This window comes from Eupeodes corollae, chromosome 3 (genome assembly GCF_945859685.1).
Source record: "Eupeodes corollae chromosome 3, idEupCoro1.1, whole genome shotgun sequence".
NCBI lineage: Eukaryota > Metazoa > Arthropoda > Insecta > Diptera > Syrphidae > Eupeodes > Eupeodes corollae.
In genome coordinates, this window is record NC_079149.1 from 32,312,685 (window position 1) to 32,328,684 (window position 16,000).

Consider the following 16,000-nt stretch of genomic DNA (forward strand, 5'->3'; position numbering starts at 1 on the left):
AAGTTATCTTATCAAAAGTTCTTGAAAGTTGTGTTCAAACACCAATTCATAATATATTATTGTGATAGTAATGATGGTGGGAACTAAGATAAGGCGGAATGATATCGACATCCGTGTTCATCTATTTGTAAATAGGGTGACCATTTGTGTTATCTATTTGGGGTTTTGAATAGCAGCGAAACTTGATTAAGTGAAACATATTTTTAGTAAAATTTTATATTTTTGTTCTAAGATAAATTTTCGGTTATGTTTTTGTACTGCGGTCACTTTAGACTGCGTTTAAGTTAAAGAAAAAAAAAAACTAAATAGAAGCAATTCACCAATCCAAAAAGTTAAAAAAGGGAAAAAACCGAAAGCGAATGTCGAAATGCCCATTATACCCTTTAAATAAAATAACGCCAAATTGTTAGTTGTTATTTTGCCCCAAGAGAATTTTGCAATTGGGTCTAATGACATAGGGGTTGGGATTTGTGACATTCATTTTATTTTTCTTATGTCTTATCACCCAACGACATATATCTCAATTCATAAAAGGACATAAGGCCCAAAAAGAGAAACGTCATACAAAAAATAATAATAATAAATAAAATAAAAAAAGTCAAAAAGTCCAAATAAAATGTCATATCACCCAAACCAAATTTCAATGTCGAAATACCCAAATTTATAAATGTCATAAATCCCAAAAGATTTCTTGTTGTTAGTTAAATTTGGGTTTTTTGTTACTGAATCGTTAATTTAATTTAATAAGCCCCTGTAGATGCAAAGTTGGCTGTATGCAAAGTTTCTTTGCATTTAAACAATCTGGATTTTAAGAAAATTTGCATGCACACAACCTCGCATCTACCCCAAATTTTATAAAAAATCCAAGCATGGGATTTGGTGGGTGCAGCAAACTCCCAAACCCATAATGCTGGGTGCTAGAAAAATGAGCAAGCAAACAATTTATTTCACCTTGTAAATTTATTTTTTAATGTTTGTTATTTATTGTTTGTAAATTATGTTTGGCCGATTCGACATTTATATAATTTAAAACTCAAAATATCGTAATGCCAAAAATAAACAAAAATTTTGTCAGAATGCCCAAAAGTTGAAACACATAACATCTTTCGGGTGATATGTCAATTAGTAGTATGAACGATATGATACTAATAAATTTAAAATTGACATTAATTTTGGGCTTTGTAGAATTTTCTTCTGAAAAAGTTTGTAAGCCATATAGCCATTTTTTGGTGATAATTTTTAATATCTTGGCGTTATTTTACTGGACAGTAAGACTCAACGCTTCTTTTTACTTGGAATTTCATAAAACGCACAAATTTTAAGGTACGAAGATTCGGTAGGATTGCCCATATCGTTCAATAACAACATTTTAATAAAAATTTGTTGGGCCATATGACATTTTTAAACTGATATAAGGTATGGTTTTGGGTGAAAAGATCTAACGCCAACCTGTCATGTTTGAAGCTGTCATATTTTGATATTTGACAAGTATTCAAGCAACAAAATTTGTTACAGTTCGAAAAACTAAATCACTTTTGGGTCGTCATGAAACCAACACCTGAAATAATGAAACTGTTCGACAAATTTGAACTGTAAGGAAGTAAATGATCTGAATAATCAAGACCGTGTCGCTCAAAGAACAGCTGAGAATATCGCTTCTGCAGCCCGTGGTGTTAAAGAAAACTCAGGTAGTTTGATTTCTTTAGAACTGTGACTAACATAAACGAAAATACATACAAAAATAGGCCTTATGGCTTTTAGGCTTTTAAAATATGGTTGATACAAGAACTTAATCGCCAAAAGCATCAAAGTCAATTGAAGTTAAATATGCAGGAAAAACCATCTTCAGTTATAAGGCCCATTTTTACCTCAGAGTCTGTCATAATAAGAAAATTTGGTCGTCAGATATATACTCGTATATCCATATACAATTGATTACTCTTGTATATCTCAATGCTTGCTAAGCTTTTGAGATCTCATGTTTTATATTTAAACAAAATATTACGAAACCAAAACGTGTCAGACTTAAAAAACGTTGTCGAAAGCATTCTTATAAGATAAGCTAAAAATCATGTTGTTGTCCAAGGAAGCTATGTTATCTCTCTTATGCTTAAGCGTTTTTGACAAAAACATAAGGTTTCTTAGTTGTTTTTTTGACGGCTCTGTATAAACTATAGTACGACTACTTTTCAGAAATAAAACCTTAAAAGTATTTTGGCAAGTCTTAAAAGAAATATGTAAAAATAAGGAAATTAAAATCTTATTTCTCATTGTGGTTTTGTATTTCTCTGCGCATCGTTGCAATAATTTTAGTAACTAACTGAAAGGCTTAATATAAATATACTCGTAGTTTTGCTTTTGTAAGCTGACTATTCGACTAAGTGTTTGAGAGCGAGATGCTCCACTTTAGAGTCGATGACAACTCTAGAGTTAGAACTCAAGTTTAAATTTGGTTTTATTCAATAATTTGTTTCTTAGCTCTCGAGTTTAAAATCAAAAATTTGTCTATTTATCTAAGGGTTTAAAAATATCACTTTTTGTTAATATAAAGTGTTTTTATTAAGATTAAATATTTATAAAAAAAAATATTGTGTCAAAAAAAAGTTCTTAAGATTTTGATTGTGAAACTTGCTTGTTTGTTTCAACAACGAACGTTTTGAGATGGATTCATTTTCCGACTTTTATGTTCAGTTAAAAAATCTAAAACTTGTCCAAGGAAAACTTATGTGACTGCAAAATTTGACTTCTCTAAGTATTGCAGTACATTGGGTTTCTAAAACGTTCGTTCAAATATTTGATTCGTTATTGTTAATGAGAGACACAAGCTGCGTTCGTTTTAAAAAAATAGTGTTTTCGATATGTTTTTCGCTTACAACGATTATACTTCAAAAATTAAGTACAGTTTTTTATCTTCAACCAATTAAAATAAGAAAATTAAAACTTCACTTCAGGTATGTTTTAACAAAATTCCAGTTATTTTCAAAGTTTGCTTTTTAACTTCCATTTTTTGGGAGTTATTAAACTCTAAAATTGGATATCGACAGTTTTTCGAGTGTATGAAAACAAAATCACTAGCTGATACTGAGAATCCTCAACTTTGACGGAACAAAAATACGCAAATAAATATAAGCTGTAATATTTGTTTTTAATTTTGTAAAAAGTTAGTGTCAAAAAATGTAGCGCCATCTGCTGCATGCGACGATCTACACACAGTTAAACCATAATCTACGAACGAACCAATTCCTTCGGGTCTCTTTTCATTCAGCTTAAAATAAGTTCTCTGAATTCTTAAATAATATGAATTTTTGTACAGATTACTCATACAATACGCAATTACAACAGAATTTTGTCTAATTCATGAACGTTCAGCTTTGTGAATCACCCGGTGAAATTTTATTTTAAAGTTTTACAAGCTCTTTCTTAAAGACAATGTTCTCAAGTCGTTTCAACAATTTCACTCAAGAGTATCGACCTACGCCATTGTAATATTTCCATTTGAGTCTTGGCTAAAACAACTTCCAATAATTCGAATTGTTAACTCACTTCTCTCGAGCTTCCTTGTCAATGTATATGTTTTTGTTTTTAAACAAATACAACTTTAAAAATCAGCTGAACAGATTGTGTTTTTTTTAACACTTCAGCGTTTTTTGCAATCTTGAGACTTGTGTATATAATTTAATTATAATACCTGAATATTTGAGTGTAAACTTTGTTGTCTTATTTTCATGATTTTCACGGATAGTGCAAATCTAAAGATATTTTGCTTAAGAATGTGATAGTATTTGGGTAAACGAATGAATGTATGGAAAGGCAAAAATAAAATCAACCTTAGCGTAAACATTAGTTAATAACATAGCAAATAGCAAACTATACTATTACTAACTAAGTGGAAGCATTGGTTCTGGTATACAGTTTATTGTAGGTGTTAAAACAATCTTAGTCATGCGGATTTTTCATTAGATATTTCGATCTTGCGTTTGAATGAAACTAACTTCATTCACTATTTATAAAAAAAACTTCTAATAATTCTTAATCAAATAAATGCTGTTTTATCGTATAGATATATAAAAGTAGAATTAAGATAGCTTGGAATTAACTTATAAGTTGAATTCTGCAAACAAACAAAAATCAACATAGACGAAGAATTGTAATTATTATTAGTCATTTCTTGGAACTTGAAACCGATTGAACTATACAACAGCAACTGACTTCATTTGTGGGCGTTGAATAATTTCAAATCCAAGGCCGTTAGACTTTTAGTAGACGGTTGTTAGCATTAAATATACTCACACTTTATTTTTGGTTTGTGTCTTATTTTATTTTAAATTATTTTTGGAAGACTTGCGTAAGCGTTGTAGGAGGAGTAAATGTATGAGATTAATCAAATTATCTTTATAAAGAACAAATTACAAAAAGAAGTTGAATAAAATACATTAGATTCAAATTAATTTTGCTGCTGACTGTAGAGATGAAAATTTTATTTTATTTATTCATGGGTCTGTTCAGAAAACTGTGCTTAAACACAAAGTCTAGAGTTGTCCGTTTAAAAATTGTAATATGTTGTATACATAAGGAGAACTGTACATAAGGAGAAAGTACGGTGTAAAAAACAATAAAAAAGAAACAATTTATGGATAAAATAATTTAATTACAGACTGAAATTAAAATTTTCTATCGAAAATTGTACAAATAATGTTTTTTTTAAAGTTTTTTTCCACAAAATTTGACATTTATCGATGTTTCAAAGTCCCTAGAATCAATAATAAAAATTGACAAACATATCTTTTTGACCCAAATATCTTTAGAAGAACGTAAGATATTAACCACAAACTTCTCATTTTATACAAAATACTTTTTTTAAACTTAGAAAAACCATTTTGTAATTTATTGTTACTGGTTAGATTTGCAAAACTGAAAATTTTGAAATTTCCCGACGTCTATTTGGTCTGTATGTGCGTAAGTTTGAACGTTCGTGATATCGTTTTTTGCAGGCCGCATATCTCAAAACCTAATAGAAATATCAACTTCAAATACATTTCGTTTTACAGATAATAACATCCAAATAGTACAGAGGTGAATTCCATAAAATATTAAGTGAGTGTTTGTTTTACCATAGATTAGCCCCAAATATTTCTTAAACCAATAACATTTAATATTATTAATAGCAATAAAAAAATATTTTTTTTTCGAAAATCGATAGTTTTTTTTTAAATTAATTGTTTATACATACAAATTTCCAAATTAAATCAAATAGCAATGCAATTTTTTGTCATGATATATTATTAAAAAAGCTTGTGTAGACAAAAACTTAAAATCAGTTGATAACAAAATAAGGGTTCTATATAGGGATTACCCTTCTAGAGCAATAAAATAATTTTTCTTATAGAAAAAAGTCAAATTTAGAAAAATAAACTTATAGAAAATTTAATACAAATCTACAGATTCAAGTATTGAGTATTAGATTCAATACAAAAACGTTGTTATATTATTGTTTTCTTATTTGCTTTTAAAAAAGAAACTCCTAACACGAATTTGCTAAAACTTAATTTACAAATTTGAACTCAACCGATCGAATTTTTTGGGTTGTAGGGCCGTGTACAGACAGACAGATGAATTGACTTATCAACCATCGTAATGTAATTTTTTATTAATCGAAATACTTGCCATATATGTAGTTTCTAAATGTTGCAAGTAATGCAAATTTTTACATCTAGTAAAATTTTTAAGACAAATCCAATTGCCAGTTATTTAAAAAAAAAATGCAAATCTAGACAATATTGGTAAAAACTAATTTTCGACTCAAATATCTCCTTAATAAATTAGGGTATAGACTTCTAAATTATTTATTTCTGTGCATAATATATTTGTTAACATAGGTTACTTTTCTTAGAATTGTTTTCGTCTAAAAATCTTGGCAATAGAAAAATACATTGAAATTGAAATTATTTCATCATATGCAAAATATTCTTGTTAGCTTTTAGTTAAATTTTTAGAAAAATCCAAATGACAACTTTTTTACAAAACTCGAAAACCTACAAAACAATTTTAAACTGATACGAAAAATGTTTTCGGTTCAAATAACATTTGCATTTGGATCTACATCTAGATCCATATAAAGTCCAGCTTATACAACAATTGAAGCCAGCTGACATTCCCAAAATCGTAGATACGTTGAATATGGGTGCTAGAACAAACATTTTTCTTCAGCGATGAAGTACATTTCTGACTCGGAGATATGTTAATAAACAAAATTGTCATTTTTGGGGTTTTGATAATCTTAAAGATATTGAAGAGAGGACATTACATCCACAAAAGTCACTGTTTGGTGCTTTTTGGTCTGGAGGTGTGATTGGAACTTACTTCTTCAAAAACGACGATGAAACGACTGTCACTTTCAATTCGGAGCTTTGTAATCATATGATAACCAACTTTTTTTTACCTACTATTGTAAAATACTGTTTTTGCTAGAATGTGTCTAAGCAGATAAACTCTTACCTCTTGTCTACTTAAAAACCAACATTCGTCAAGTTATGGCTGAGATACCGTCCAATATGTGTCAAAAAGGGGTCGAAAATTACCTCAAAAGAATCGCGTGATTGTGATTTAAATTTTGAAGTGTTTCACACATGATGTCAACGTTCAAACTTTATAATAAAAAGAAATATCATGAAAACAATACGTTTGCTTTTGGAACCGCAAAGTGGACAACTCTGTATTATGAGTTCAATTTAAACATTAATGTTGCAATATAAAGAATGTGAAACCATTAAAATATCCACATTTAAAAGAAGCCATTTGTTAAACACAGCTGTGTTGTTTTTCCCGTCGGTCGGTGTGAGGCAAACTCAGAAAAAATGTCGAATATCAATGTTTTTGAGTCCTTCTTACGCGCTGCGTTACCTTGTTATAGCACAGTCAAAATAATTTTGAATTTTAATATCTTAAGATCCAAATATCAAATTAATAGGAGCATATTTCGAAAATATTTATAGAATTTTTGAATTTTCAAGGAGTAGATTGTCACACTCTTAGGCATCAACTAACTTATAGCAACGTACTGATTTTTTTAAATGTGACAAGTTCGAAGTTTCTTATAATTTTAATTTTGAACTAAAAACAAATATACAAATAATGATGTGCAGATAAGAGAAAAATACATAGAATTTTTAAGTCAAGAAAAAACGTCAAATTAAAAAAAGTCCATATTATGAACTGAAATGAATAATTTCCGCTTTCTTATGAACAAAACAGTTTTAAGTATCTACCTAATTTACTATTTTAATTGATGTGTGCTATAATTTTATTTTACTATACCAACAACACACTCAAAACTATAAAATCGTACCAAATTAAACAAAAAACTAAATTTGTAAAAAAAGTAACATACAAACTTTATCTGTCTTAATAATCTTATACACGACACATCCACCTTTATTCGCAAGAATTATAATCTTCTCGCCTATTAAAATTCACATCATATCCCATCATTCTAAAAATAGGGTTTGTGCCATCATCGTTTGTAGGTATACCTACAACAACAACAAAAAAAAAACAATAGATGGTCATCACTCAGTGACCCCTTCCTGTGCCATCATCAGATCCACACATAGACTATAATGTGTGGTGTGTCGTCTTCTTCGTCATGCCACACGCACATACCTTCAACAGTTTCCTCCAACGACGACGACTTGACTCGGCTATACATCAACAATAACTTCAACTAAAAAGAAACAATAAAATAAAACAATACGAATAAATATACAAAAACAACAACAACAAAATTTGCCTTCCTCCCATACACACAGAGAGACGGTTGGGTCGGGGTAGGTAACCCGCTCCTCAAAGTGCTTACAGCTAAAACAGCAGCAACAGTGCGGCTCAATTCAAGTATTCTTATCCGGGCGTCTCAAGGTATTCCAGTATCCCACGAATTCCAATAAAACAAGCGAATACAAAAACAACAAAAAACTGGTAGGCTAACAACCATACTATGCTATTACCCTGCGTTAAAAGGGTTGCCATATTTCGATAGTCTATTTTAAGAATATTTGTAGCTCAAAATCGGACCCAAAAAAGTAGATAAAATTTAAGCCCAATTTATTAAAAATATCTTGTAACTTAACGAAAAATAAAACATTCAGTTTTTGTTCATAAAAATAAATGAACAAACAAAATTTTTCTTAAAGTCAGCAATTTCCGATAAATAGCTCAATCTGGTAAGCCTGATCGCTACCAACAAAACCACCACCGCAGCTATTATGATCTCAGCAAAGTAAAAGGGGTCTTCAAACACCCAATACTACCAAAGTGGTCAACACCGATCAAACAGACACAACACGACTTGAACGGAACGATCATAAGAAAAGTATCTACATTAACAAACTCAGGTAAGACGATACACAAAAAGTATCTCCACAGTAAAATTCGTCTGTCCAAACGACACGACGCAACACTAGCTTAGCTGAGTTAAACTCGGTTTTTTGGACTTAAACTTGGCTGAGACGGAGATAGATACTTTAAATTGAGAGAGATATGCACTGGTTAAGTCTAAGATGGTAGTATTGAAAGAGTTAAAAGAGCTAATGTATCTGTGTTAGAAGATTGGCTTGAATCGTATATAGATACTTTTGTATCTGACTTTTATAGCTCAAAATCACTCAGCCGTATACAACGACGACTACGACGACGACAGCTAAACCAACTTCAGTTGGAAATATTCAACTCCAGTCTTAAGATTGTTCGAGCGAAGTCAACAACGGACACCATCGCGACACCATCGATCGTAGCTGCAGTAACAGGTGTTTGTCTGTGTGTGAGTGGTGTATCTCGATATCGTTTATATCGATTGATCGCACCGATCGTGAATAGGATAGATTTTTTTTAATTTTTAATTTATTTTTCACCAAAAATTTTCTATCGAGAAATGTGGTTGTTTTCTTGATAAATTCCAAATAAAATAGAAGCAAACGGTTTAAGTCTTGGCTTTGAAAGTGTTAAGAGGATCAATTTTAAGAAAATTTTTCTTCAATCGCTCGTAATACAAAATTGCACTCAAAAGGTGTTTCGCAATTTTCTGTTTACAACAAAAATATATTGTTGTTGCTTCACTATAAAATCCAAAAAAAAAAGTTTTAAAAAATCATTCAAAAAAGTGGAAAACGAGTGAAATACGCTGCGAAGAAGAAGAAAACGAAGTGTGTGCAAAAATAAAAACAAAATTCACGCTCAAACTGCCATAATCACGAATCGATCATTTAATGGATTTTCAAAAAACAACAACATTTATTTTACATAACCATCTGGATTTTTTGAAGTTAAAACAACTTTCTGGTTGCCTTGAGGATTAAAAAATTGTTCACAAGAAAACTAAAATACCTAAACAAGAAATAAAAACACACTGCGACTCTATTGGAAAAAAAGGTAACTTACTGCGTTTTGTTTTTATTGTTTAAGGTTTTATTTAGTTTGTTTTGTTTTTATTAAATAACCATTTCGAATCAATTAATCATAATAGTTATCTAATTTATTTTTTCAACAACAAAACATATTGATGTGAGTTTGATATATAGGAGGTTTCAACAGGTGCTTTGTAGGGTCTTTTATAATGTCCATTTGTATGGACCTTTATAAGAGTTTGAAAGATCTCGTCACCTCGCATAATGTGCGCTTGAATACCGTGAAAAGAGCCCGCATTGTATCTTTTCAATTCACAATTTTTATTATTTTTGTTTGTCAGCAGATGGATCACCCTGAAAAGTGGTATAGTATTTACTTGAAGTGCATTATTATATTCGCATCCAATGGTCAGGTATTGGAGTTTTGAAAAATGTACCTTTCGAATAAGAAAGTTTAAAATTAGGATGTTTGAATACAACTTCTGATTGGCACGAGTTAATTTAAATGAATTAAATTAAAACAATAGAAAAATTCCTAAAAAAAATTGTATGAATAAACGATGTTGTTTTTGGTACAACAGCTAAAATGCTACCAAAACCACCCTAAAAACAATGTTAAGTTAAGATTTTACTATGAAATAATGTCAATAATAAAATGTCGTTAGTAAATTATAACATTTAGGAATTCCGTCGTTAAGGTCTTGATTAGATTTTGGAGCTTGAAACAGACTTTGTTTTCAAGGACATTTTGTTTTTTAGGAAAAAGTTAAAGATGTTACATCACAACATTTTGTTGATAATTTTAATCATTAATTCTAAGAATTAAGAGATTTTTTGAAGATTCAATCTTTGAGCATACGACCAACTTGATTCGAGTATATATACACATAGTCCAAAAAGTTTTCGTACAGCAGCTTTCTTTTTTTTTATTCTGAGATAAGTATTTACCATAACAATGTATTAAAAACAAGAATTTTGAAAATCACAATCACACTTTTTTTAAATTTGGTAAAAAGGAGAAAAAAGAAACCAAATATTTTTCAATTTTACCACTTTGGGTTTTACATTTATTCCTAGTACTTTGTTTGAAAAAAAAAAAAAAATTTAGGCTGCTGTATACGGAGAATTTTTGGACTAGCGTATGTTTACTACATTTTAAAAGACTTAACACTTCAGTCTTTATAAAAAATTAGGTGTAAGGTTCAGGGTTGACAATCATGAATTGGTTCCATAGCCCACAATTTAAATAATTTGTTGCCAAATATCTGAACTGAGGAAGTAGCCTTGATAATAGCCCAATATTAAACTTGGGCTATTTAATGCAAAATGTTAGATTTTGTGTATTTACAGTTTTATATTAGATTGGGTTATTTAAAGCTCAAAATTAAATTTGGGCTATTTATAGACTATGCTATTTCAAACCCAATATTTGACTTTGATTATTGGTATCGATTTATTAAATTTGTGCCATTTATAGCCCAATTTTACATTTGGACACCTTGTAGCTCAATGATGATTGGAATGTCTTGAGTTGTTATTGAATTCTTGAATTGTGCAATGACTGCGAAAGACTAAGCGTGGTAAAACATTTCACATTCGTGTAGTACGGCTAAAGATATAAACTCTTTACTTAACAGTACAACTGAAGTTGGAATAGAGTGCATACTGATTTGCATTCCTAAGGGTACGATTATTAAGGTTAAATTGATTGAAGGGAAGAATGAAAATTGTATTCAAACTTTGGAAAATCATAAGTCATATAGATAATAGCAAGATTAAGGGCGTAGAACAACTTCTGTGAGTTGTTGTGAACTGTGAACTTTTGGAAACCTAAATGCAGCAATTTTATTTGTCACCACGGTGGATATGACAATGCGCTTGGTCAGAAACGATAACAATTTTTCAACCAAGGACCAAATCGATAACGATGCGGAGTCACTTGCACCTTTAATTACTGATTCAATTAATTTTTTTTTCTTGACAAGGCTGTCAAGTATTTAAAAAGACAGTCCTTAACCACCTCAAATTTATAGCTGTCAATGGTGACGTTTTGTCCAATACGTTGTAGTTCATTTTCCTTTCTTGATAAAAGTATATAACTGGTCTTACCCTCATTGACCAATTAACGATAATTGCGAGGTTTTCTCAGACCTAGATCCATCCAATATTACTTGTATTCAAAGGTCATAAAGGTAACTTTAAATCCAATGAAGGAAGGATTTGTAAACATTTTGTTGTGCAGATTAATTTTTCCTTCAATTTCACTATTATTAGTCTCGTTGAACCACTTCACAAAGAACCAAACGTGATTTGGTTTTGCCAAAAATGCTAAAATTTTTGAAGTGATTTAAAACAATATCAATGTTGTTGGAACATAATATCATTTTGTTTTTAGTATAGTTGTAGTTTTAATGTGTCAAATGTCAAAAGATTATAGATTTAAAATTGGCAGATGCCAGAATAGCGAAATATTTAATATGAAACCTTTTATTGGAAAACCTTTTAAAATATTAAAAGAAACCACACTAACTCAAGTGGTTCAGTTACTAATTCTGAAATAAAATATGAGTGATTTTTTTTATTAACATCAATCAAATTTTAAGCATGTTCTTACGACCTGTCAAGTGTTTTATTGTTTCACTGTTGCATGCGATGGAAAAATGAATTAATTCCATGCAATGTTGAAGCATGTTGGTATATCGAATTAAATCAACAATATCGCTCACACTCATTGTGGTGATGTGATCCTCTATTAGGTAATATATTATTTATATTATTTTATATCGGATTCAGGTAAAAAGTAGACACACAATGTGGGTTAATTTACTTCGAATGAAACCTTTTATGGAATTTATTTTGTATAGTTTTCGTTTGTGTTTTTGTATTTTCATATTGTTAACCAGGTTACGCGTGTTTAAATATTGTTTTGTGTTAATTGGAAGGATAATTTAAAGACGATTGATAAATTGGGTGTTAAAGGTGTAGAAGGATTATAAAATTTCAAAAAGCTGCACTAATTGCAAGGAGGGGTTTTAACTACTAAAATATATCGACATATATCATTAAATATAAATAAATTAGGTGGCGCAGCAGTCCGCTGAGAACTAGGGCCTTGTGACTTACAACTCTTAACTATTCCTGTGTGTAATGTTGTCAGAAACAGTTTTTTTCTGCGAAAGCATTCTTCATGACAAGAATTAATCTTAGTCAATTCCTCGGGATCGAACCCAAGACCTCTGGCATGACAGTCTAAAGCACTATCCATCACGCCACGGGTACTACCGACATATATATGCTTCTTACTTATTGCATTTTGAAGAAATTGTGTTCGTTACAATGTTTTAAAAAATAGTCGGATATGCGACCCAGAATTAACTCACATTGGTACCCTACAAATTTTTAAATGAAAACCACATTTTAATTCAAAGAATTTTCTTCTTCTATTCCCAAGAATGTTTTATTCATTTACTCGCTATAATTGGCACAAACACTTAACAGGTCTAATTAAGTTTATACGCTAAAATGAAAACAAATAAAAGAAAAAATCACCAATCAACATTAAATTGTGAGTTTTGAATTTTAATTACTTGAATGTTTGATGCGTGATCACGGTTAAAAATAAACTTAAAAAAAAATAAACCATCCAATATGCAAATTGGATACATCGCTAATAAATTTCTAGGTTTCTGGCACACACATCAGAAACTATATTATACCTCTAGAATATCTTAACATAGCTTTGGAAAAAACAAAAGCACATTATACTTAAGTCAAGCGTGTTTTAAATTAAATTTATTTTTTTGACATAATCGACTTCCTTTCTCTTCCAGACAATTACTCAATTACTTAACTGCGGCGCTGCAAGTTGACACTCAAGTGCCAAATGCAAGCGTGAGTTCAAAGCAAAATTTAAAAGTTAATAACACTTATGCATACTGAAGTGATGTAGGTACATAATATTGTGAGTATACCTTAAATGCTGATGCCGATGCCGACGAGACAACTGCCAAGCCTTAGATAATTCACACTTAGCATTCAGGTCTTTGCAAAACTAGGTAGTGTTAAAGCAGAGATATACTCGTATAATATCTTCCATAAAGATTTACGTCTGACTTCAAATCCGTTTAACCCAAATAAAAAAACGTAAAAACTTTGCATGCTAATGTCTTGGAAAGTAAATAAAAAAAAATGTTTTTGAACTAAAGGAGGTGCAAAAAAACAAAACAAACAGCTTGATGGAATTCAAAATGAGATTTAATCTAAAAAACTATATAAGATGTTACTTCTGGTGAATATAAATGAGGACAGATCATCTGACTTGTACACAATACATATATTCTGAAGATTTATTTATTTTTTGTTTGCAAAAATAAGTTTTACTAGTTTAACAACTTTTGTTAAGAATTTTTGGAAATGACTCAAACTTTTGGTTTTTATTTTAAAAAACCACTCAAAGAGGAAAACAGAAATTTGTTTTAATTCGAGGCTATGACCGCAAGGTATGTCAAGTTTGTCATAAGTAAGTCTTTTTGAGAGCGAATTTAGAGCTGCCAAAACTAATTGCATTTTACGTATACAAAGTGACACTAACAAAGAGTCCAATTCATTAAAAATTCAAAACACATATCATTGAATTGAAACTTAAAGAACCGAACAACATCAAACAATTGAATAGGTGATAATAATTATAAATTGGCATAAAAATGAGCTTGATTTTCGTAAATATGAAGTAAACTTTGATTGAATAGCTTACAGTCAAAAGTTGAATTTAATGCAAACAATACTCAAGGCCAAGAAAGTGTCATTTGTCATGTTTTTTGTTGTTTCATTATTCAATTTAAAATAAACACACACATTCGAGACCAAAGTAAAACGTGAGTCAAAAATAAGTCTTGTCTGGTTTGAAATGATATTATGAATTCACTATAAATTAAATATGACCTCATTTTTATATTTAACCTATATACAATGCATGAACATTAACAAAATGTATTGAAGTAACAAAGTTTTGATGGAGCAATGTGTTCTGGTTTAGTTTTTAAAATAAAGTTTTAATGTCAACTCTTTTGTTTAGTTCATAAATATATTTACTTTAAGAGAACCTTGTGTAAATGGGTTTTATTTTTAGTAGTCATATTATCACTAAATTTATAAATCTTTACATCTAACATGTATATATACATAAAGGGTTTTCCAATATTGGTTTTTAAGAAAACGACCATTTTTAAGAACAATACAAAAACAAACAGCCAAATGGTTGACACAGCTACAGTTGCAGCACTACGTCCTTTTTATGACCACTTCGCACACTTTTTGTGTTTATTTATGATTTTGATTACTTCCATCTTAAGGGTCCTGAATCGAAAATGTAGCATTAATAAAGATCCTTCCTTCAAATGGTTCCAAAAAAAAAATAAGTCCAAAGTTTTTAAATACCAAAGATAGTCAAATACAGATTGTTTATTTGCTTGTATGGCAAGTTCACAATTTTAATCTCATTGTGTAATGTTGCTCAATTTTTATATAGTCAATTTTAAAAGATGACAGCTTCAAAAGTAAGAACGGTCCAAACAGAGGGATATCAATACTAGTTATTACGGAAGTTCAATTAACTTTTGTCAGTGGTCAGGGAAGCTCTGTAATAGACTATAGTCTTGGCAATGAATGGAATGAGTATTTGATTGACATGAAAATAGAGACTGTCTCTATTAAGACTACTTTCCAATGATCATAACGTTCGGACTGATTTTCAAATAAGCTCAAAAGGCCAAGGTTATAAATTCCCTACCGAAACTATAATGGAAACCGACAAACGAGATGAAATATCAAGTAAGGCTCGATATCCTTCTGCTGAGTCAAAGAAATTGTGATCTAGCCAAGCTTGATAAAATAATCAAGGAGTCGTATCCAAATCTAACTGCCAACAGCCAATCCCGGGGGGATTTTCATAGAGCCATGGTTTGATGTTGACTGTAGAAAGGCACAGAAATTATCGTTTAGCTGGCTAAGAGCATGCAGATATTCTAATGATGGCTACTTCAAAAATCAATATTTTGAATAGATCTTTAAAGGAAATATGTAAGCTGAAGAAGGCAGCATTTTTCGAAGCTGGATGTAAGAGATTAGCGTCTTGTAAAAGCGAAAAGGAGTATTGAAAGCTGGCAAAGCAGCTGAAGGGAAAAAAGTTTTCAATCCATTTTAGTATAGGTTCTGATCAGCTGGAAGATCACTTTCAGGGTTTGTTGAATCCAACAGAAGAGAAACTTGCTTTTCAAAACGATACTACGGGATTTAAAAATGAAACTCTTGATGCTGTAATAAAACACCAAGAAGTGATTTTAACTGTAATGGAACTTAAAGATGGGAAAGTATGCGGACCGAATGGCAGAATGGCAGAGTTTTATAAGTATGGCACAGCAGAGCTAATCAACCGAATGACAACTATATATAACAATGTCATGGAAACAGAAATGATAATGCAGCTTTGGAGTTTGATGGTGAATCTTAATAAGTCCAAAGTTTTGATTTTTAAACGAGGAGGAGGCCGCAATTCAGCGAAAGAAAAATGGTTCTATGATAGAGAGGTAATTGAAGTTTACACAGAA

The 16,000-nt window shown here is 30.5% G+C and overlaps 1 protein-coding gene across 1 annotated transcript in view; it reads left to right on the forward strand.

Moving 5' to 3' along the window:
* The first annotated feature begins 8,713 nt into the window (after window positions 1–8,713).
* Window positions 8,714–16,000, forward strand: part of LOC129949065 (cuticlin-4) — a 77,762-nt gene continuing 70,475 nt past the window's right edge. The window contains exon 1 of the mRNA XM_056060289.1: window positions 8,714–9,419. The gene's annotated coding sequence lies outside the window, so the exon portion shown is untranslated. The remainder of the gene's footprint in view (window positions 9,420–16,000) is intronic.